Source organism: Chionomys nivalis, chromosome 21 (assembly GCF_950005125.1).
Source record: "Chionomys nivalis chromosome 21, mChiNiv1.1, whole genome shotgun sequence".
Classification (NCBI taxonomy): Eukaryota; Metazoa; Chordata; class Mammalia; order Rodentia; family Cricetidae; genus Chionomys; species Chionomys nivalis.
This window is the reverse complement of record NC_080106.1, coordinates 7,023,383-7,047,700: the sequence shown is the minus strand read 5'-3', so window position 1 is coordinate 7,047,700 and position 24,318 is coordinate 7,023,383. Positions and strand designations below refer to the sequence as shown.

At 53.5% G+C, this 24,318-nt stretch overlaps 1 long non-coding RNA gene across 1 annotated transcript; it reads right to left on the bottom strand.

The window, feature by feature from the left end:
- Positions 1 to 364: 364 nt before the first annotated feature.
- Positions 365 to 23,744, bottom strand: LOC130863888 (uncharacterized). The gene is made up of 3 exons (XR_009055763.1): positions 23,249 to 23,744; positions 3,024 to 4,655; positions 365 to 1,755 (listed from the first exon to the last, which is right to left on the bottom strand). It is a non-coding gene; the product is annotated as an uncharacterized LOC130863888 (long non-coding RNA).
- Between the last annotated feature and the right edge of the window lie 574 nt (positions 23,745 to 24,318).

Here is a 24,318-nt window from a genome sequence, read left to right as displayed (position 1 = left end):
TCTATTAATGTCTCATGGGAATTGTGAGTAAAGTTCTGTTGAGGCGCCAGAGGGGAACAGAACCCATCTAACCCACCACCAGTGGGAACAGAGAACCTCTGTACAGCCGGCCTGACCCACGCGATATATCCCTGTGTGTGTGTTCACATGCTCTCTCCCACTGCATGTATGTACACACATACACACCCCTCCACATACATGTATGCACACTCTCCTACACACATCCCCAATACCACATACACCCCTCCCTCCACCACACCTATTTTCTCTATTCTCCTCTCCTCTCCTCCCCTCCCCTCCTCTCCCCTCCCCTCCTCTCCTCTCTTCTCTCCCTCCCCTCTCATCCCCTCCTCCCTCTCCCTCTCCTTCCACTCATTCCAGAACTTCTGTCCCAGTATTGAGCAGTATATCCTGAAGACCTCCCCTGGACTTTCCCATCTGTGAAGTTTCCCTTTGTCCTCTGAGAGTGTGGGTGGGTCTCGGTTCTCAGAACCTGAGATCATTCAATGCGTGGGGAAGGGGAGGGGAGGAAAAGCAGCAATTGAACATGCTTGGACCTCCCCACGGAGTCCCCCTGGCAGCCCCAGCTTTCTACTCCCCGAACTCCGACCATACTCCATCTTGGCCTGGGATTCTGTGGCCCCAGCCCTCCCTCTTCCGCTGCTCCAGGCTGACTCTGCCACGCAATGCATTCCCGTGTTCAGCAACAGCTGGCTGGGCTTAATTAAGCCCCACGGTGCCGGTTCCACCTGGTGAGGAATTAACAACAACAAAACAGCAAACATCAGAGGAGGGGGTAGGCTGGGGCCTCCTGCTTCTTCCAGAGGTGGGAACCGGGCTGGGAATCCTAGCCTCTGCCTTTTCCTCTGTGACAGCGCTTGGATACACACCGTCACCACTGTGTCCAGGGAAGGCATCAGCAATCTAGGGGTGGTGGACCTTGGTCTAGCATCTGTATCCTTCTCTGTTCAGGGCAGGCAGGCAGTTTCCCCCTCCAAGGTGAGAGGAATCAGGCTACAGAAGGCCACAACTTAGCCTTCCCCACGTGTCTGCTTAGGATTGGTGCAAGTGTGGCCCTGTAGCCAACCAGCTCATAAGCATGTTTGTGGTCCCCAGGATCCAGGCAGGTGACACATGAGCAGAGATCAAGAATCCCACACACAGCATCTTGGCAGAGGGTAGCCACGGGTTAACCTTAGAAGAAGCTGATAAAGGCCCCCCTTCAATGTTCCAATGTCCCGTTGAGGCTGTAAGCAAAGGTAGCACAGGACCCCTGAGTGGACAGAGCAGGACATGTGTGGTGTCCAGTGGATCCCATTGCTCTTAACTCTGCTCAGCAACAGTGGCTCTAGCGTGGTCCTGAGCCTCAGCGCTACAGGGCTGGAGCTTAGAAAGGCTGGTCATGATTCTAGCTGCAGTCACGGAGGATGGGGCTACCTGAACCAGGCTGACAGGCCAAGCCAGGGTGAGGCTTCTGCAGGTGCAGACTCCAGAGGTGGCTAAAGAAGAAGCCTCAGCTGGGGACACTCCAGCTGGATGATCCTCAGAACACCAAACTTAGACAGGCCAACAGGTGTCAAGGCCCCCGTGGACCAGGACTGGTTCTGCCAGAAATTTTATTTATATTGTATGCTTCCAGCTCAAGTTTGAGAACAGTCAGAAAGCAAAATAGTGGTTGCAGCAACAGCGGAATGTCTGCATCAGAGACTACTGCGCTCTGTCGAGTTCGGGGCCCTGCGCTGAAGGTCCTGGCTCCTAAAGCGACAGGGAAAGAAGAGGGGCTTTGTTAGCTGTGTGCTCGGATTTTCAGGGTTTTGTTCTCCTTTTGTGTAGGAGACGTGAGCATTTGGTGGACAGAGCCTAGGGAACTGTGGAGAACTCGAATGGGGTCTTTCTCTCTGCGTCAGGGCCGCCCAGCCTCAGATGTATTGGAATAAAGCTGCTCAATATTTCCATTTTTTTTGCATTTAGGGGGAATTCTTGTGCCTTCTGTTCCCGCTGGGTGAAGGGCCCTGTTAATATATTAGGTCATGGTGGTTGAAATATTGTTTTTAGCGCCTTTCTTCACCTCCTCCTCCCCGTCCTTCTGATTTTCCATCTATATATTTGACAGGGATGTTGGAACCTCCAACTGTGACTGTGAGCTTGTCTGCTTCCCTTTAGATTGGCCTAATTTTGCTTCATGTATTTTGAAATTTGAAACCTTTCTTTCTTTTTTGAGAACAGTTTATCTGTGTATCCCTGGCTATTCTGACACTCTCTCTATAGTCCAGGCTAGCCTTTAACTCACAGAGATCTGCCTGCCTCTGTCTCCCAAATGCTAGGATTAAAGGTGTGCACCTCCATCGCCCAACTTTGAAACTCTGAGCAGGCTCTTTATGAAGGTCCTTCCTTATGAGTTCATAACTGATACATGATTCCTGTTCTGCTCTCTTAGAGCTGCAGTCTGCTCTATCCGCTATTAGCATAACCACTCCCAAGTTCCTTTCCTTTAGAATTTAAAGTGTGTGTGTGTGTGTGTGCGCGCGTGCGTGTGTGTGTGTGTGTGTGTGTGTGTGTAAAACCACCGATGTGCGTGCACACCCTCAAATGTCACAGCATGTGTGTGGAGGTCAGAGGACAGCTTTCAGGGGTCAGTCCTCTCCTTCCCCCTTGTGAGTTTGGGGGATCAAACTCAGGTTTTCAGGTTTAGTGGGAAGCACCTTTTCCCACTGAGCAATCTCCCCGGCCCTCCTTTTATTTATTTTTCTTTATGTGCTGGATATCTAACAGACTCAGGACTTCCAACATGAGAAGCAAGTTGGACCACACACTCCAGCCCTTCAATCTCTGCTTGTTAGCTCAAATATTAACCCTTTATATTTCATTTAATTTACTTATTAGCATGATTGAATTTAAACTATCTTGCTGTTTGTTTCATATAGACACTTGGTTTTTTTTTTGTTTTGTTTTGTACTTTCCTTCTTGCCTGCTTTTGAATTATGTGGTTATTCTGCAACGTTGATTTTATTTCAGAGATATACCTCAGGTCTTCTCGTGGTTTTGGCGGCTGCTCTCAGGATTCTGATGTCCTTGCTGTGAGTTCTGATCACACCTTACTGAATTGATCTGAGGCTGCGAGAGGGAACGTTATCACAGCGCCTCTACCCTGCTGTTTGTGTTGAAGTCGCACATTCCTTCTGAAAATACTATTCTCCCCTCCCCCCAGACGCCATTATTTCCACTCTGTTGTCCTCCGAAGAGGACTTTGTGTTACCACATTCCAAATTCCCCAGGGCTCCCTTTCTGGGTTGATCTGAGCCTCTCCAGATCTTCTCTCTGTCCTGAAGGACTTCTCCACACATCTGCTAGGATGGACTTCCTCGGATTCTGTTTTCCGGGAAATACTTTATTTTGGCTTAATTCTCCAAGGGTGTTTCGTTTTTCTTTGTTTATAGGTTTGTTTCAACATTTTAAAGACACCCTCCTGCTGCCTTCTGGCTCACCTCGCTTCTGATGAGCAGTCATCAGGATTCCTTACCGTGTGCCTCTGTCTGGGAGGCACCTGTTTCTCTCTACACCGCTTGAAACTGTACTGCAGGTAGAGGATTTCTGTCGTTCTGGCTTTAAAGACGGGGTCTCATGTATCCCAGGATGGCCTCAAATTCAGTCTGTAGCTGAGGATGACCTTGAACATCTGATCCTCCTGTAAACACATCCTGAGTTCTTGGATTACAGATGCAAGCTCCCATCATGCCTGATTTATATTGTGCTGGGGGATCAAATCCAGCTTCGTGCTGTTGGACAAAGGCTGAAGCATGTCTGTAGCCTTGTTGGGTTTTTCAGTTTGTACTTAAACTTGTATCTTTAAAAATTGATCCATCTTCATGTCTACTCCTTGTTTCTCTGTGGTCCGGATGGCTGCTCACCTGTCTTCCTTTCAAACCTTTCTCTTCTAATTTCAGCATCTGGGTCACCTCTCTCTGGGCCTGTCCCCTGAGATCTTTTCTATACAGAGGGTAGTATTTGTTCCAGCCCTGAAGCCTTACCCGGCAAAGCTGTTTTGAACCTGCTAACAAAGGAGGCTGCTTGGCACTTCTGAGCTAGGGCCGTCGTCACCCTGCTCTCAAGGCTTGCCTTTCCAGTGCTGCAGCCAGTATTTGACCTCCATCTGTCTCAGGTGAACACTGTCACAGTGCCACATCACCTCTCCACCCTCTGGGGACAATTTCTACTGTTGTCACACGTGGCTCCAGGGAACTCCTGCGTACAGCTCTGGCCTCTTGTTTGCACAGCTTCCTTCTCTCTATACGCCACGAATGGTAGATACCTCAGCACCCCGAACACCAGCCTCTGTTTCCTCTGTCTGCTACAACCAGTGCGCCATAGTGGTTCCCACATCACTCAGCAGAGGTCTGAGAACCTCCTCCAGGCAGAAAACTGGGGGTGGCTTGTCACTGTCTGTGCAACGCCTGAAAAATGCTTGTTCCGTTCAGCTGGTCACAGTCGCGTTGCTGTGTCAGACCCGACAACTTCAAAGAGGGCAGAGTCACACTGGCTCACAGTTTCCCAAGCTTCAGCTCAGGGTCAGCTGACTCCACTGCTTTGGGCTCAAGGGAGGTAGAGCATCCATTACCCAGCAGTAGTGTGATGGAGACTTCTCGCCTTACGGCAACCTGGAAGATGAGGGTGGGAGAAGAGGAAGAGAGGTGAGGAGGAGGGACGGCAAGAAAGGGAAGAGAAGGAAAAAAGAAGATGGGTGAGGAAAAGAAGAGAGAGAAAGGGGAGAAAAGAGAAAGGAAGAGTCCAGGACAAGATAGCCCATAAGGGATGTCCCCAGTGAGCTGCTCCTCCCACGAGGCCCCGCCTCCCTGTACTGTCATCATAGTGCGACCACTGAGTAAGTCAGAACCCTCAGGATCCAGTCACCTCTCAAGGGTTGTATCCCCAGTTGGGAACCCAGCATTCCACACAGGAGCCGGTCAGAGGACATTCTGCATCTAAATCACCACACACAGGTTTTATGCAGCTGAACAGTTGTCTTTGGCAGGCATGGAATCCCAACGTCTGTCTGTTATTCTAATCATGGCCAGAAGCAGTCTCACCATCCACTGCCTCCCGTAACGTCCTTCCCTTCCATCCGTGATGGGATTTCTTCAATACCCCGGTCCCACTAGAGCCCTTTCCATCCCCACCAGAAGCCGTTCAGATGCCATGTTATTGGGTACATTTAGGGGTCTCTGCAGGGGGATGAGTCTGCCGATGCTCCCCAGGTACTCAAGGCTAGCACCTCACCTGAGGAAAGTGCCCAGGCTTTCATGGAGCTACGTGGGCACCTTGTTGGTGTCAGGACACAGTATCTACAGACATGGGTTGGTGACCACTCTTCCTCATCCCTGTCTACTTTCTGCTGGGCAGAGTAGATGTCTAGAATGCAAAGATGAGGGTCTATGGATGCCACCATCCCAGAATTGGGACCAGGAGATCTGGGAAGTGTGTTTCTGCTTTGGAGTTAGTTCAGTATTTAAGAGAATGTCCTTAAACATCAACCGTGGTTCAGGCTTCAGGGATGAGGTAAAATGCCCTGCCCTGGAAAAACTATGATCCTAGAATAAAGGTAGCAGGGGGGGGGGGCAAAGAAACAGGCAAGTGATGTCCATCAGGAAGCCCGTGTGGCATGAGCTTGGGCAACCTCAGTCCACCTGGAGCAAACTTGGAAGCCCTCCTAGGAGGCACCAAGGCCGTGAGTCACCAGGAGGGGGGCTGGGAAGGAGGGCATGCGGAAAGGCTGGGAGTCTCTAAAGACTGGAGTTCACATGCACTTTACAAGTCCTGAAACTGAAGGGTCAGGTGCAGAGTGCTGTCACAGGATGGTGGCTGGGGTCCAGAGGTCAGGGAGGAGTGACCAGCAGCTTCAAGTTAAGCATTATGCTCATAAGTTCTGCTGTGGCCACTTTTGTGTGGACGGGCTGCAGAAGAGAGGACCTGAGCAGTAAGGGGGACAATGGGGACTTTTCCGGTAATGAGAAGAGAGGAAGTGACAGGCTCAAAGCCTGCAGTCCCACTTCAGAAGTCTCTGTCCCCATGGAAGGAGCAGAGCTGAGAGTACACACCTTCACCTGTTACAGGGAACAACTGCTGGATGTGAGTGACCTCTCTGTGGATGCTGGATGTCTGGCTCTTGTTAAATGCCGAGGAGACCGAAGCTTGTGGGAGAGGGCCAGTGCCTGCCCAGCTTCACAAGATGCATACAAGATAGTCAGATTTCAGGCTGGACAGCCAGCAAGTTCCCTGATGCATGCAACCTCTCTGGGGTCAATTTGCTGGGCAGGGCTAAGCAAAAGTTAGTATATGCAGGTCTACACAGGCACATACATGTGTATAAACACACAAATGACTCATGCTTACATGTGTGTGCCTGAGCACAAATGCCTATACCTATGCATGCCCTCAAGTTTGTACACACAGCGTGCTCACACCCACTCCCACACATTCAGGCACTGATGGGGTACACTCAGTCAAAGGGTAGGATGGAGGATGGTTTCTGGAGCATCCTTTGTCTCTGATACTTCTGGGGTCACCCTCTTCCTTGGGCCAGCAGGTGGGTGCTGGTGGGAAGGTTGGGAAGGGGTGCCAATACTCTTTCTCAGCACGCTCAGAAGCACTTCATTTTAAGTGTGGGTACCACATACAGGTGCCAGGCTAGGCCTCCTGCCAGGACCAGAGGCTGTCTCAGGGACCCATGATGCCCCACGGAGGAGGAACCAGGGTTCCCTAGACAGATGGTGCAAAGCCAAGATTCCTTCCCGACTCCTGTGGAATGCTGTTGCGGGCCATGACACGTATGGTTCCCGGGTGCTCTCCCTCCCTGTCTATGCTCTCCCCACAGCCACACTGTCTTCCTGAAGGAACGAAGAGGTCCCTACAAGTCACCCATGTGCTGTAGCTCCCTTTGGCCCTTTCTTGCCTTCTCTTTCCTGCTGCCTCCCCTCCCCCACCCCGCTCTCCTTTTTCCTCCCCCACCATCTCTCCCCCTCTTGAGCAGCAAGAGAAATGGAAGTCAAGATCTTCTCTTGGCGATAATTATTGAAAAGTTCAGCCGGAGACAGACAGCGATGCTGCACGCAGGCGAGCAGGGGAGGGACATTAAAATGCACACACACAGCTTGCCTCTCAACAGATGTTGGCATAATTAGAGAGGAAAAAATTATGAAATTAATTTGTGGTTCAATGTAAATTTCACCAATGGGAAGAAAGCAGAGCTCCAGCCACCTCGTGTGCACACGCGGGCTTGCACACATACCTGACACGCCCACACGCGTGCATGAGCAGCTCACAGACAGACGTGTACACACCTGAACATGCAGACTCCAAATTCCAGGGGAGTGGCGCTTGTCGGGTCCTTTCAGGGGAGAGGTGGGCATGACAAACAGGAAGGAAGGAATCAGAGAGGGCATCATCCTGTCCAGCCACTGGGATTGCTGAAGATGGTTCCTCCTGCACTGCGGGAGTGGGGACTTGGTGGGGTCGGCACAGCTAGTGGAGCTGGATTGGTGCTTAGGTATCACAAGAGCTGGAGTGTGACAGTTCCCTATAGTTCCAATGTATGTGGAGCTGGAACCAGGGTCTCACCAACCTATTCCTCACTGTGTGGTGTCTTTGACACGGCCCCCAGCATCATTCATGGGCAGATTAGAAAAGAGAGAGCATCCTGGGGACTGGGGACCAGGCAGGACCTTGTGGCAAGGGTGGGGTGAGGGGATCCGTAAGTCCTTGGTGTGAGGATCAACATGTATAGCTTGGCTGGTCAGCGGTCCTAGAGGGTAGGTACCCGTCTGTGGTGGGGACAGCATAAAGGGACATTCTGTGTAGCCAGCCTCCTGCTCAGCACCACCCACTCACTGCTGCTATCAGCCATCCTAGGGGACCTCCAGGGAGCCTGCAGGGGTCCCTGAGCAGGAGGGCTTGCGGAGGTACCATTCACTGCTTCATAGAGACCACACACAGGCGAGCCTACCAGGCTGGGACTGGCTCCTTTCTTCCGTTTCCGTGACCACGTGACCTGCTGGTGCATTATTATATCTTCTGGTGAAGACTGTGGCTGGCCTCCCCACCTGTCCGTCACCCTGGGCTGGTCACAGGGGCTGGCCTCCCCACCTGTCTGTCACCCTGGGCTGGTCACAGGTGGTATCTCTGAAGGTTTCTGCCCTATACTTGCCTCCACACGGGTCCACTTTCCCTGCCTGGGACAACGTGAACTCACCCTGCCCTCCTGTACAGTGGCTTTATCTTTCAAACAGTGTGTCAGCCTGGGGCTGGGTTTCAGCCATGCTCCCCACCCCTCCTGCTTCATAGTGAGTCTTCCCCTAAAGCCCTTCCCTCCATCTATCTGTCCAATATATCCATCATTTCCCATCTGTTCCTCTCCTGGGCCCTTTAGCAGCCATAGCTATGAGGACTACCCTCATACGGTTGTCTCTTCAGCCTTGTGGGCTGTGGGACCTGCACCTCTCACTGGTGCTCCCCTGAACCCCACCCCCTCTTTATGTTAACTGCATCTTCTAGAACCCCAGATGCAAGTTCAAGCCTGTGGTTCCTCGCCCTGTGTTCCCCCACCCATTATGTGCACCCTCCATAATCAACTCACTACCCACCTCCTCCAGAAAACCCTCCCTGACTTCCCTCTGCAGAACAGGATGCACGCAGTCACATCGCTCAGTGATATCTTATCATCAAGGTTTGTGCGTGCCCGGCACCTCCTTCCTCCACCAAGGCCACAGTCCGTAGATCTCCCAGCGCAGCTGCTACTGGCACAGAGGGTTCTGCTGAGAAGTCTAGACCCAAGGGGGTCAGGGAGACATGAGGGGCCAGCTCGAGGCTGTCAGAAGCCCGGCTCATAGTAGTTTCACACCTAGGGAGAGCAGTGGCAGGCACTGTCACCTCTGCAGCACTGGCGGTGCTGCCAGATGCCAGGCAGTGGCCTCGGACCCAGCGAGACCAATTTGTGTTCCGCAGGTGGTCTAGGGTCCCAGAGGCACTGAGGAGTAGCTTTAGCATAACTTAGGAGGGTTATATATCTTATTTATCCTTACTGTGTGTGTGCATGTGTGTACACGTGTGTGCGTGCATATGCATGTGGGCGTGCACATGCTACTGTGCACACATGGGAGTGAGAGGGCAACTTGTATGAGTCAGTTCTCTTCTACCATGTGGATCTCCCAGGGATCAAACACAGGATGTCAGACTTAGCAGCAAGCATCCTTTACCCTCTGGGTCATCTCGTTGGCTCCTAGAGCAGGGATTTAAAGGTTGCTTGGGGCACCCTCAGGTCTAGACACACACTAAGGTTCCAAGTGTTAAGAATCGTGAGACCTGTGGGTGCTGGAGCCAGGGCTGATCCTCGACTTGTGGTACCATGATAGTGTCCTAATCTGCTGCCTCTGTGGATAGAGGCAGGGGCTGGGTAACAGGACCCAGGTGGAGGTCCACAGCCACGCATGTCTCTGGACCTCTCCAAGGTACTGAAACGAGTGCTGAGTGAGGCTAATGCCTTGTGCCAGAGGCCAGGGTCTGGGAGTTCTGCTGGTCTTCCCCGCACCCCAGCTAGGCCAGCTGTGGTGAAGACCAGTATCCCATATACTTGAGATCAAATGGGTGAGGACAGGCCTTGGGATGACAGCCTTCACCCCTGCCCTTGCTGTGTGTCTTGGTCTGATTTTCCATTGCCCCTCTGACCAGACACGCAGTACCATCTGCCCCCACTATGTGTTTCAGATCTGTGCTCAGGTGCTGTCCCCATGAGGGTGGAGGGAGCCATGCTTGCTACTGCCTTCAAGTTGCTTTCAGCTTCTGTTGCCTCAAGCCCTGTAAACATATATTATCGCTTACAGCCAAAATAAGGAGTAAAAGGGGAAACTGAGGCTGGATGAATCCACATGTTCCTCAGGGGGACCCTCTATAGGTGGGCGTGCAAGCATCTGAGGCACACAGGGAGAAGACCACTGCTGAGTGGGAGACAGTGTAAGTCTTACACGAATGATGGCCCAGCTAGGGTGTGTATGGTGAGTATAGAAAAGATACAACCGGAAGTCACAGGTTAGTGTGTGGCCTGCTTGAGGGACAGTGTGCACCCCATGTCGGTATGGCATGTAGACATGTGTGTTTCGGGGGTTGTCCCCAGCAGCCCCCGCCAGATCCACTCCCCGGCTCATTAAGGCTCTCCCATTATTCTGACATTTGTGCGCATCACGTACCGGCAAGAAGTAATTTACTTAGAAGAAATTAAAAGTTCATTTTAATTGAGCGCACACTGCAGTATGCAAATGCACAGCACATTATGTACACTGATGCAGAGACAAAGTCATCATCAGTCCTTAACCCTCCGTGTGCTGGGCTTCTCAGCTCCAGCGGGGGCTCCAGGCCTCGGAAGGGCCTCCGGTCCCCAGCAGGAGGAACCAGCAATGCTTAGAGTCTTAGGAAATCTCACCACGGTACCACTGCCTACGCACCGGGCCTGGGGGCAAGATTGCAGGCTCAACCCAACCCAGGTACAGTTCACAGCCTGAAGTGATGAGACCTCAAAAGCAGACCCTGGGTTCTGGTGGGGACAAGTGCATACAGGTCTGCAGTGACCCAGGACAGGCCCAGTACCAGTGTGCAGGCTACCTCTGAGCAATGCCTCCTGGTGGATAGGTAAGGTGCCAGATATAGCGGGCCTGCTGTGGGCGTGGTCTCCTGCAAGAGGAGGAACCACAGCGACCACCATTCCCGCAGGATCCAAGAGCTTTCCCACAGCCCACGGCGGGGCTGTGAGTGGTATTCCACTAAGGTCGCTCTCGTCCTTGAGGTTAAAGTCCAGTCGACCGCATGTGCCAGGGCTGGATGCGTCCCATCCATTCACTGCTCTTTAGAAGCCCTGGAGGTTCAGAGACCCAGCTCCTGGAGTCCAGACCCTATGCTGAAGGACTCAGGGACACCAGGAAAGAGAGACATACTGGGACTTCTCCTGACCTTGTCAGACCTTTCCAATAGGGTTCTTGTCCTTACCCAGAAAAATAGAGGTGTCAAGTAAGGAAAAAAAAATATAAAGACCCATCGGGAACAGCCAGCCTGACCCCTAGTCCCCTCCCAGGAGGCTCCAGCAGAGGCTGAAGCCAAGGTAGTAGGACCAGGGTGTGTGTGCCTGGATCTCTGGGACCTCCCTGCTTTACCTACGGATGGGGAAATACTAGGCCCCTGGGGATTTCTGTGTGGCACAGCCCAGGCAGCAGGTGGCTGGGATGGGTCTCTGCCCTCCCACAGCTTCCGCTCTGCCCCCTCCCTCTCTGGTTATTCTGTATTGGGCAGCAGGGAACACCTGTTCGGCCTGGCCAGCCCTCTCCAGGACAGAGCAGAAGGCCAACTCCCATCTGGCCTCCCTGGGGGAGGAGACTGGTTGGGAGCAGGACTCCCACCGGAGCCGGACTCCCACCGGAGCAGGAGCCAAGGCTGGTCCCTGGGATGTTGTTTCCACTCTGGATTTTTGCTACCTGTCAGACCTGGGATCTTTAATGACAGTGAAATGAAGCTGCTTCACAGATGTGAGATGACAGTCAGCTGCAGGAGGCAGACAAATTACCTCCAGACCCAGCCCACAACGCCCACACATCCACACAAAGGAAGCCAGCCTGCCTCACTTGGATGAGCAGGAACGGCAGGGGGCCTGAGCAAGCTGTTCCTGCTTCCCCAGGGCTCCCGCCCTGCTGCAGGGCAGTGCCTGCCCTCCTAGGCAGTAAGGGCAGCCTGACTACAGCCTTCTCGTCCTGGCCTTCGGAGTTCACAGGCACACGACCCTCTCCCCAAAGGCCGGCTTTTCATCTGTTAGCCATGCATCTCTGCAGCTCCTGACGAACACCTGCTGGAGCAGGAGAAAGGAGGGCTTGTGCCACTATAAACCCCAAGGAGCTGAGGTTCAGAGAAAGGAGGTGATGGGGGGGGGGTGAGCCAAGGAAGGGAGGGAGATCACCGAGGGAAGGAAGCTCAGAGAGGTTAGCCAGTACCAAGTTTCTCTCAACTGGGCTTGGCTAGGTGTAAACTGTGGGGCTCTTTCGCCTCCCCTGGAGCTCTGCAACCCTAACTGAGTGAGAGCTTAGGCCAGTGAAAGGAGTCTGGACTCTGGGCCCACATTGACCCAGGGACCTGTGTTGGCTGCACACCTGAGATCCTTGGGTCTCTGCTCGCCACTCCCAAACAAGGCCTTACACTTTAGTTCATGGGCCTTGCCTTTTCCTAGGCAGGAGGCCCAGGGAATCAGGGAAGAAGAGATGCAGTCCTGAGCACAGGCAAGGTGGATACAGGATTGGAGGGGGGTGTCTGTCCCTTCTGTCTATGAAACAGAATAGCAACTGTGACCTCCCAGGTGGAACCGGCCTCACACCTATTCCCCTTTGTACCTTCCTCCCCAGGTAGTGGGGGTTTGTCTCTGTGCTCTCTGGGCTCTGGGATGTGTTCCTAGGGTCTTCCAGCGCGATCAAATCCTGATCCTATAAAACTCTCCCCTTTAGACACACACCTGATGGCTCCCCGGGGGATGGGAAGAGCGTTCTGCTGATGGCTGTGGGGCCTTGGATGAACTACTAGACTCTTTGTGCCTCTTCTGGTGTCACAGGCACACAGCTGAGCTTGGCTAAGCCACAAAGAGGCTCAGCCCTGCCTTTAGCCCTCTAAGTCTTTGGGTTCAGAAGTCTATGGGGACCAAGTGTGTCTTCAGCACCTGCTCCTGTCTCCCGCATGGTCCCATCAGTGTGAGGTTCCCAGCAGCCCCTCACTCACAGCCCCTCCATCGTGGCCAGGAGTGTCCTGGTTTTAGATCTCATTTTGCGTTTCAGTTCTACTGCCTCTGTTCCGTCCTGCCCAAAGTAGGCTTCCGGAATAACCGGCACAGTCCTACTCCAGAGCGTTCCCGTCACCCTTGTTTCTCGGACCTCAGCCATGTCCCTCGAATTGCTGGGACTCCAGTCTTGTCACCAAGACCCTGACTCCGCAGTGGAATGATAGGGCACTTGTAGTCATCAGTCCTGTGATGACCGTGTGCATCAGGACTTCTGGGCATTGGTCTCACTGGGCATGTGCCACAAGTCAGGCTCAGTACAGGGCGCTCTGGCGTTCACCCCGGGCCACGTCGCACATGTGTGGACTGAAGGCAGTGAGAAAAATCCCATGACGGCCACAGGTGGTGAACAGCTTGCCTCTGGGTCTCCGGGCTACTATAAAGAGGACTTGGCTCCTTGCTTGAAGTGACCTTCAATGCCGAGGCCATGTGGGCTCTGTGGGAACTTGTGTGGGGCCCCTGTTTGTCTAGAGAGGGCTTCATCTGGAGGACATCTTGGTGTTCATCCGTTCCATGTGGCCAAAAAGCTTCAGTTATGGCCTCCCAGAGCTCTAGCTTCCCAGCATCTTGATTTCCGTTCTCAGACCTTTGCCTTCTGACAGCCTTCTGCTCGCTGATGGCTTAAACCTGCCTCCAGCCACGCTTCTCTCCTGTGAAGAACCAAGCCTCACGACGCTCTCCTAGGTCCTCTGTCACAGTTTAGTCCTCCGTGAAGTCATCAGGCATAGTATATTTTTTGCCCCGGGGAAACGCACAGCCCTGATGAGAACCAGAGAGGCCTGCGCCCCACAGCTCACTGTACCAGGCAGTGGGGGGGTCTGGCTGGTTTTAGAACACACACTCGGATCCACCATTCAGTCCTAGCCCGACACATCACAAGTCCCTAAATATGGTGGGGACAACTGATCCATTCCCCTGTGTTTCCTTTGCCTCCTTCCATCGATTGGAGATGCATCACAGTCTGCAAGAGCCAAGGCAGGTGCTACTTCCTCCAGGTACTGGACTCTCCAGTAGATGCTTGCTCCACAGAAGGCTGGGACCTATTTGTAGCATCTCTCTCGTCAATGGCCGCTGCAGTCACTAAGTGGCCTGTGAGGAAGGCAGGGCAGCCACGGCTAACCTGCCACTTGCTATGTACCCAGCACTGCACTGACCCTAGACATGGGACACAGTGAAGAATTAGGAACAAAACACAAACAAATAAAGGCAACAGAGCCACCAAAAAGACCCAGACGCCTGCCTCCTAAAGATCAACCAAGGAGGGTGACTTGGGCTCTTCTGTGGGTCCCCCACACTGTCTAACATTGAAGTGACTAGATACATGACCCTGCAAAGCCAGGGACAGCTAGCTGCACCCAATGGGGTGTCCAGTAGAGCCCAGGTGGGCTGAGTTGGGTAGGCAGGGTCTTTGGAGAGGGTTAGCTGCAGCCCCCGTGCACTCCCTCCCAGAGGCTCCAGATGGAGAGTGCAAAGAGTTAAGTCCTCTGTGAGCAACTGCGAGAAGAAAGTGGTAAACAATTTTTCTCTCCCTCGGCTAAATTAATATGCAAATTCCTAAGCCCCCTCCACTGGCGTCCCCTGCCTTGAAATTAGCGAGGTAGAATGCTTGGGCTAATTATGCATTCAAACGAGCAGGCTGCGTTCTTGCGGCGCTGAGAGGATGCGGAAAATGATTGTGAGAAGATGGAATTGACATTCGAGCGGGTCCTTCTGGGACATCTGGAAGTGCTCTCGCGTGCACAGCAGATGGAACCAGGCAGTGACCGCCAGCCACCCCTGGTCTGGAGGTGGGTTCAGAGGCCAGGGGCTGCTCTGCACTGTCGCTCTAGGGGGAGAGTGGAGACCATGAAGAGCCATCTACTCACCAATTCCCCACCAGTTAAGCACCTTTATTCCCGTCCTGACAAGCAAGATGCTCCCCCGCACGCCTTCCACACTGCTGGTACCCACAGCCAGCACCACGGCAGGGATGCTGTGTCAGTAGTACCCAGAACTGTAGAGGGAAGGGTGAAGCAGCTCTCAAGCCCTTTCAGGTAGAGCCCGAAGGTCAAACTCCAACATATCTCAGTCATAAGCATTCACCATTCACTCTAAGTATTCCTCTGAGGTGGAGTGTAGCAGGAAGAAACAGAAAACAGAGGCTGCCTGGTGCCAGCGATGGATAGGGAGGCCAGGACAGCCTTAGGAGCCCTGGCACTGTTGAAAGCTGAAGGTGGGTCCAGACCTGGAACTCTTCATTACTCTTATCTACTAATGAAGTCTACCATCCTTGACTCAGTCACGGCCTCCCAAGCTAAATTTCTGCTGGATAGAAGGCTGTCCCTTCTTGCCTTGGTCTTATGAGTCTTGGCACAACCTCTCCTTCAGCTCCGGCTCAGCACAACAACTGCTGATCATGTGACCATGTGATCATGTGACCTTGTGAGCCCAGGCCTTGGTCTCCTCCCTGGGCTTCTAGGCTGTTTTTCTTGTCAGGTTTCATGGTAGCTCCTCTATTCCCGTAGAACCTCGATGCTTACTGTTCCAAGAGTCGGAGTGTGGTGTTTCCTTTCCTCTCTAAGTTCCTGCAGAACCGTGTTGTCTCGTAATCTCAGGCACAGCCACAGTTCCGGGCCTGTACCTCAACACACTTAAGATCTGCCAGTCTGGCTACTATGATGGCCAGTCACCACCATCACTATCATGCCGGCGCCACCACTGTTATTGCCGTTATCATCATCCTGCCATTGCCACCATCACTACCGGTTATCACTATCACCATCATCACCATCATCATTACCATCTTTATCATCACTACCATCATTCCTATCAATACCATCCCCTTTATCGCCACCATTAGCTTCACAATACTGACTCTGCACCAGAAGTACAAATTATGTCTTTACATCGAATCCTAACACATACACACCGAGGAACAGTAAGTGTAAGTCTCTGACTACAGGTAAAGAAGCTGGCATCACTGAAGCCTGAGACTGAGCTTGACCGAGATCTCCCAACATCAGCATCCCAAGTTCAAGGCTCTATCTTTTGCTTCTTCTCGTCAGTACCATGCCTTCCAATTTAGGGATAAGGGACAAAGCGGTCTGCATTCCAACCGTGGAAGCAGCAGAGTCAGTGGTGTGCCAGCTTCACAGCCTGTGGGACTAGAAGCAGTGTGTGCTCTTAGCTATCAAGATAACTTGCAAAGAATGAGCCTTGCAATTACAGATGCCTTTACCTCTGTCAGTGTGTGTGGAAGGCCAGAGGCAGCTGGGTTGGGGAGTGAGTCAGACCCAGCTGCAGTATTATGATATAACCTGGCACAGGTACCCTTCCCTTTCCAGCAGGCAGGTTGTGGTCTCAGAACCTCCCAGGACTGCAAGCTGTCTGAGACCTTGGTTGGAGAGGAATATAGGCCTCCCCTCAAAACCCCTACCTAAGAGCTGTGTGGGACTAGGCTCTGAGGAGGCAAGAGTGGCTAGTGGACTGGACTGCCACAATTCACAGCCTCAGACCAGGGCTGGGACTGAGTAAATCATCTCCCCTCTGCTGCCATCAGTTTCCCTTTTATACCACCGGAGTGTTAGACAAGACATTTTCTAGTCACCCGCCTGAAGTTCTATGATTCTGAGTCCAGGTTCTTGTTGGCGCATTTACCCATCGGTCCATCACTCTAGAAGCATTCCTGGGAAGCCTCTAGATCTTAAAAGCAGACTCATCTTAGGTTCCCAAGACAAGACATGCATTCCAGATGATCCTTTAGCTCACAGAGGGGAAGGGAGGCAGAGACCTATAGCTGAAGCAAGACCAGTGCTGCAACACAAGAGACAGTGCCCTACATAGCACAGACAAATGCCCATCCCTCCCTCCTCCACCTGCCATCTTCCCACCTGTCCAGGGAGAACAGCCAAGGTTTCCCAATTCAGAAGGTACAAGGCAGAAGGCAGCATGGAAGTCCCGAACCCCCCCCGCACCCCCCCGCGCGATGGGTAGCGACATGGGGATGGATGGGTGATGTTAAATATTCATTAGATGCAATGAAGTTACTGGAATTGCCCATTAAGATGTAACGCGCAATTTGCAGCTTTCTCCTAACACCCAGGGCAGACACTCGTCAGTGGGATGGATGGCGGGCCGCAGAGGAAGACGAATCGCCAGGGAGATGGTGCATCTCAGAGCGATCAATACAGACCGGCAGCTCCAAACAGCCTGATAGGCGAGCAATAAGTAGAAGTAAAGAGACAGGCAGATTAATTAGGCCTCTTGCGGGGAGGGGTGAGAGAAAGGCCTGGAGCACAATCTATAGGCGAGGATAGGAAGAGGTGTTGTCTTGTAAGGCCTCTACAGTGAGCATCGAGATCTTGGGCTCCCAACTAGGACTGGCCCCAGATGTATTTTGATAACAGCTGCCCAGCAGTGACCCCAGCTACATGGGGCCTAGATGGAGCCACTGACTCCCGTGGGCTAGAACCTCCAGAAGGGAAGAGACCCACAGCGTCCTGTCTCAGCACCAGGAACCAACTTCCTTCCTGGAGGACAGAGCTGTGGGAGTCTTGGGGTTCGGGGCGCTTTGTCCCTCTGATGGTGATGCATGGCTCCACTAATTCGCTGCACGAGGCTGTTAATTCTGGCGCAGCTGCTGCAGCCGCCCTCCAGGCGCTCCGTAATGCTGGGCTGTGGAGCTTGCTGCAAATTAGCACCATTTGTTCTGCGGAACATGTTTCATTTCTACACGACACGCATAGCTTATTACCTCGCTGGCAGCGTGGGGAGAGGCAGCGGGGGCCAGAGAAGGGAGGGAAGACATGGCCCGGACCCTTCCTGAAGCCAACCCATTCTCTCCGAACCTATTGCCTGTGTGGGGGAAGGGCATTAGTCCGGGATTCAGTGAACTCGGGAGCACTGGGAGTCCCTGTGGGGAGTTCCTGGGGGAGGGAGGTTGCTGCTCCAGATCCTGGTGGCTGGTCCCCAACAGGCAGCCAGGGCTCCAGGTAAGGGTCCTAGCCTCTTCTGTCTTGACTCTGACTGCAGGCAGCTCTGGGATCTCTCTGAGCCATTTACTTCCTTGACTGTGGAGACAATGAACTCGGAGATCCACCAGCACAGCTCCCAGCTCTGTGGTCCGCTGCCTGCTGAGTTTCTACTTTGCTGTGCTCAGCGACAGTCATCTTAGTCAGTCAACTGACAGAGACAAAGACTTGACCCAAGGACAAATGGAAGCTGACGGACCTGGTGCCCCAGTGAGTCTGCTGTGCTACTCCCATGGGGACCGTCCCTGAGCCTGGGCAGAGCAAAGGGCTCCTTGGTCCCAGGCAGGTGGCAAGAAGATGGGAGTTTTCCTTCAACTTATTGTGGCTGTCAATCATGAACAGGAACTACAGGGTCCCACAGCCGCACAGGGTTACCCCTCGGTAAAAGATTTGGGCTGGCTTTGCCTCTCTGCTGACCAGGGGTTAGGCAATCCCACTGGGTGGTATGGAAGTCTTTGTAGAAGGCCCACCCAAGCCCTTTCCTTCTCCTCTGACACACGCTGCAGGCCCCGAAGTGCCGCGGGGTCCCAAGGGTCACAGGGCAGCACTCCATTGTACCAGAACACAGGACAGGCAGACAACCTCACAGCTCATCAAGAGAAGAACTCTGGGGCCAAGATCCACACTCTGAAAGCCAGAAATTGTCCTCTCAGGGGCTCCTAGGTCCTCTACTAGGACCCAGCAGCCCCTTGGGTCTTTGTGAAAGCAGCTGAATCAGAAACTGCTGCAGCCCCAAGTATCTTCTGGCACCATATGAGGGTGGCACCAAAGAAGAGATGAAAGAATGGGGTTGTCTAAGCCCTAAGAAGCCATCGTCAGTGGCAGAGTGAGCCCGATCATCACCAGCTGCCGTGCTGGAGGGTGAGATTCGGGCAGGTAGTGAGCTGAGGGCTCTCTCCCAAGCTTGTGGCTGGGATCATCATTACACATACAGGAGCACTTGGCCCAGGACTATTAATCCTCAGCCATGCTCTCAGCTCGAAACTCTTCCCAGAGGCCTCTCTCTCAATCCCACCCAGAGCCGTGATCAGAACATCCTATGAGCAGGGCATCACGGAACACAACCAGAGAGAACTGGTGATGATGTTGGAGCCAAGGGCCATGGAATCACCTCTGTGGCTCTGTTCACAGACTCTCAGCAAGTCATCCATCTCTGTGATGGCTGGAGCCTGGGCACACTGCACTCACCCTCATTTAAGAACTCAGGAGCAAGAACTGGCAGAACCTTTACTTTGGGTGGGACCTTAAGCATATGTTAGGTAAAGGGCTCTGCCCCTAAGCGTGCTGTATGGTGAAGGGTTTCTCCCACAAGCGTGATGTTAGGTAAAAGGCTTCTGCTCCTAAGTGTGATGTTGAGTAAAGGGCTCTACCCCTAAGCGTGATGTTGGGTAAAGGGCTCTGCCCCTAAGTGTGATGTTGGGTAAAGGGGTTCCTGGAGCTGCTGTCACACTCGAGGGTCTTCCAGACAGCAGAGCAGCAGCTACTCATGGGTGAGAACAGGAACAGTCCCGTGGAAGGGAGGCTCCACATAGACTCAAGAGCCCTGTAACTGGTGAACTGTCTCGTGCTATTAGTGAGGTTGGAGTAAGTGGGTGGCAGTCACCTGTCATATATATAATAGCCTAGCAAAGGTACCAGGGTCAGGCCCAGGAATGTGGAGACTAAGACCAATGGGAGGAGCGAGTGGGACGTGATGTCCAGGCAGACTCGGAGCTGTTGATGCACCCAGGACATGAGACAGACTAAGAATCCACTCCACAGCGCAGAGATCTACCAGGCAGATTTCCTCTGTGGCCAACCCTGCACCATGAGGCTCTGGAGTTGGGAGGAATCAGGTCCAGGTCTTGACAGGGTGGCTCAAGACAATGATGGGGGGGTGATGAGAGACTGTCCCACCTGCTGTGCCAATTGACTTTGAAAGGAAGGCCACAAACAGTCAGAGGAACCTGTCCCAGTCTAAGGCTAGTATGGGTTCCTTGTCTATTTGTGCCAATAGTTTGCACGGGAGCCCTAGGAAGGAACTATCCCCAGTCTATGGCTTCCTGTAGACATGGTGGGAGTGGTCTTGAGCTGTCTTGTGTTCACCATATTTCCTGATCTGGTAGGCCAGTCCTCTGCTGAATAAAGTAGCTAGGCTTTCCTGAGAGCTTTTGAGAACTGCAGGGGAGTGTGATACACAGAAGGCACAGCCAGATCCTTGCCTCCACATTAGCAAGCTCAGCCTCCAGCTACAGAGCTTGTATCTGGGGGATTTTCTTCTTAATCTCAGAGGAGACAGTGGATGGATTCCAGTAACCAGCCTGGTCAGCCACTCCCAGCAAAAGGAATATGGGTAGGCTTATAAGGTTGGCACACGCCTGTGGGACAATGGAGGACACGGGCCGCTCACCTGGGTAGAGTGGGATGCTCTTTGGGGGTGTCTGTCCCCCATGGAGTAGCTTATCCTATGCAGAATGGCCTCTCCTGCCCTTCAGAGCCAAGACCTTGCTGATATGCTTAGATGCCGGCCCTGGGCCCTGGGAGTCTGGAACAGAGTTAGAGTGGTCCTGAGGCAGGGAGAAGGATGAAGTCACAGGACACTCTGACCCTTCTCAAGACAAGGGGTGGGTCCTGTCCAGTGCCCATGGGGTGTTCTTGCTAGGTGCCAACATTGGGAGAGCTAGCTGCCAAGCTCCCGGTGGTGAGGAAGCTTCAGAAGGCTTTCGTGTCAAGAGGCAGAGCGACTGCATGAATATTTCATCAGGGAGCAACGTGCGGCCCGGGAACATCTGGTGGAGTCTCTGGGGAGCTGGGCCAGCGCAGAAAGCAGGCACTGTGAAATTTGGGAGGCAGAGGGGGAGGAAGGAGCTGGGAGGCAGGTGGGATGCCAACCTCCCTGCCTGCCTTCTGATCTACAGGCACTGTAGAGCCCAGGACGAAAGGGCAGGTGGGTACACAGCTTTTCCGCATCCAGAGGGCCTCCAGCCCTGCTGTGTTTTACCTTTATCAATATCGGCAAAGACCGCCCAACATGGAGTAGTCAACCACCCTATACCTACCCTCCAAGCCAGGCCATAGCAACTCTGGATGGGAGGGTTCCTAGGGAGTTCCATACTGGAGACAGGTTAATACTCTCCATAGACAGAGGTGACAGACACAGGTATACTACTTACACTTGCCTGCAGCTAGGTGGAAGGCCCAATGGACATCTAGGGTCACTCCTCTCATAAGTATATTTGTGTTGTGGACTGAGGCTATGCTAAGGGCCACGGGGCCACAGTGGACAGCTAGGGCCTCCTGAAGACCCCTGGGCACTCCAACCAGGGACTCTGAACCAGCCCAGCATGTTCCCTTCCCCAGACCAACGGCAACTTGCCCAGTTGAGTGAACCCAGACTCCCTAAGGCCAAGTGTGCACAATGCATAAAGTCCACACAGCCATTTCTAGCTCTTTTTGATTCTCATCCATCCTACCGTGCCCACCTGGACCCAGAGCCAGACAGTCAGAGGGCCCACTTGGACCATGGCCAACCAAACAGACCCGGAGACTGTAGGTTCTTGTCCTCAACTGAGCCTAGATCTGGTCAGACTGAGCTAGCACCAATGCCCCAAAGTTTGCTTCTGAGAATCCGAGGCTCCAAGGGGGTAGATGACACTGAGCCTGTACTTCGAAGCCAGGAAGCCCAACTGGGATTCCCTTTTAGTACTGCCCTTGAGAATGTAGGTTGGTCACCTGTTTCCTTTGAGCTGAGAACCAACCCTTTGGTCCTGTGGTCCTGTATGTAGCAGTGACCACAGCAGGTCTGTGTCTTCTCACCTTAGTTCTTCCAAATGCCCAGTGGGCACAAACCTTCTCATCCCCAGCCCCGTGCAGAGCCATACCAGAAACTGACTCACCCAGGACTTTCAAAGGGAGCCCTCTCCTCACAAGGCTTTAGCCAGCCTCTGTCTAAAGGCTGTAGCCCACTGCGGCAGGACCTCCCCCAGGCTGAGAAGGGATCTCTGATTGGCTAAGCAGTGCTGATGTCTGGTGGCCCTTTCCAATTGGGTTGCCTGTGGAACATCCATAGCTCAGCCTTCTCAGGGCTCTGAGCCTCCCCTGGAATTTCTCCCTTTTTCCCAACTGCCTGCCCCAGACAATGTGCCTCTTAGTCTCTGAACCATGCTCCTCAGTCTCTTGACATTCAGGACCCCTGCCCCAATATTTCTGGGGCGTCTCCTGTGCTCAGCTGGGCTCTAGAGTACACTCTCCGCATGTCCCAAAGCCTAGGCCAACCCGACTCTGCGGAGGAAGCTGGGTGCCACAGAGCCTGCACCAAAGCTGATGTCTTTGCTTACCTGAGTGCGCTAGATCTCCGTGAATGACACCTTCCTGAGATTAGAGACTTCCTAGAGTGTTACACTGGAACAGAGTGGCCCAGGTCCCAGTGTGGCCCTGCTGTCCCTCTTGTTATCCCACCAGCCTGAGACATGAGTCCCAGAGCCCATACCAGCCTCTGCTGGGAAAGGAATAGAAGGGAACGGAAGAATGGGAGGAGGAAGGGGGTAAGCTGATTTCCATGTTTGCCTGGAACCTCACTTAAGGAAAGGGAACTGGGCACAAGGGCAGCACCTATATCCTTGCCTGATCCTCATTTCCAGCTGGTACCACCCATGCCGTACTAGACGGAATGTACCCATCCTTAGCCCCACCCTTTCTGACCAGCCTGTGACCACTAACGAAGGGGGTGGGCTTTGTCCTTGGAGCTGCTAGGAAAGCTCAGCCACATGCTCCTCCCCTCCGGAGCCCACCCCACCCGTGCCCTCAGCAGCTGGCTCCTTGGCACTGGCACCCGGATCCCTTTGACGGCACATTTGGCTTCAGTCCCATCGATCTGCACACAGGCACCAAGGTGCCAAGCCTGGCTGTGGGCAAGGATGGGGGCTCTGGGAAGATTGAGAGAGTGGGGTGCAATTCTCGGGATGCTCCGGAACCTTCCAACATAGTCCCAACCCATCCGGACCCACCTGCCAAAGGATCTACCCCTTTATGGTCAGGGGGCCTTGCATAGCCAGGGTAGAGTGAACCGTCCCTGGGAGCACGGACGTTGGTGGAAATGATGCAGCCTTGAGACCATCATGGGGTGCGGCTGCTGTATTCCCGGTTCCAGATGGTCCACCCAGGCCAACATACCCCACATCTTTAGAACACCAGTCAAGCACACATGGGCAAGCAGCAGGTACCAAGAATATTAAAGGGCCCAGAGGGTACAGGGAGATGATCTGGGCATGAGACAGGCAGAACCCCTCAGATCTGGCCCTTTCTGAAAGCTGCCATGCTGTGGGATCCGCACCCAGGTCAGACTTAGCTTCCATCTGCACCCCAGCACAGATACCAAGTCCTTATACTTTAGTGAGCCCCACTCTCCCCTTACCTGTTCCACGCTGGCCTTGCCTACATCCGCCTGCTCCCAGGCTGCGGCAGCGCTGCCAACTGTCTTCCGTCTCCTAACATGGGCTGGCAGCGATCTGCTGTGGGTTTTGTTCGTGGGGTTTGGCCTCATGCAGCCGCTGGCACTCGAGATGGCAAGCGTCCATCTTTCTCCACACCCGTCCCTCACCTCTGCAGTCTTCCTGTGCCTCCTGTGTCCCCACGGTGCCCGCTCTGAGGGAGTTGGCACGGACAGAACCCGGCCCGCCTCTGCAGCTGAGGAAAGCCATGCTTCTTTTTTCTGTATTTTAAACACACACACACATACTCTCTCTCTCTCCACACACACACACACACACACATGCCAAGCCCCCCACCCCCGACAACACGCATCCCTTCTGTCAGGAACAGACCCAGCCAAGAAAGCCCCTCACAGGCGGGGGCAGAGCGGAGGGGCTTCGCATAGCTGGTGTAAACCCAGCCCCATGATTCCGTCCCTTCCTTGCCCCAATGCGCTGCCTCTTACGTAAACCACCAGGAAGGAATCAAAAGGAAGCACAAATCCATGTCACATTGTGGAGCCTCCTGATTGGGCACACCTTTTAACTGACTTGGTCCTTCCAAGCATGCTCTGGCCTCAGCCATCCTGAACCCTGCTTCGCTACCCATCTCCCTCGTCATTGCCCCACACAGCTGGACACTGCCAACTGGCCTGTTCTGTAGTGACTACATCCAACACCTGGTGCCCATTCCTGGGGTTTACTGATTTTTGAGACCAATTCTGGAGTACCTGCTGAGAACGCTGATGTGGCCTGCTCACTGGTCGAGAATCTAGTCACTATGATACAGAGATTTCTGGGCTCTTTGGGTGTAGCTTCAGGTCCTGAGCTAAGCCTCAGGAGGCCAGAAGAGGTCCCTAGGGGACACGAGCGCCAAGGCCAACCCCAGGTTGGGGACAGAAGATGGAGAAGGAAGGAAGGGGTCAGACCTCCAGCTGGCTACCCCAGAGCAGTGAGCCCACCCATGCCACCTGCCTTCCGGATGGCATTTGTGTTCTCTGTTGTGGGAAGGGCT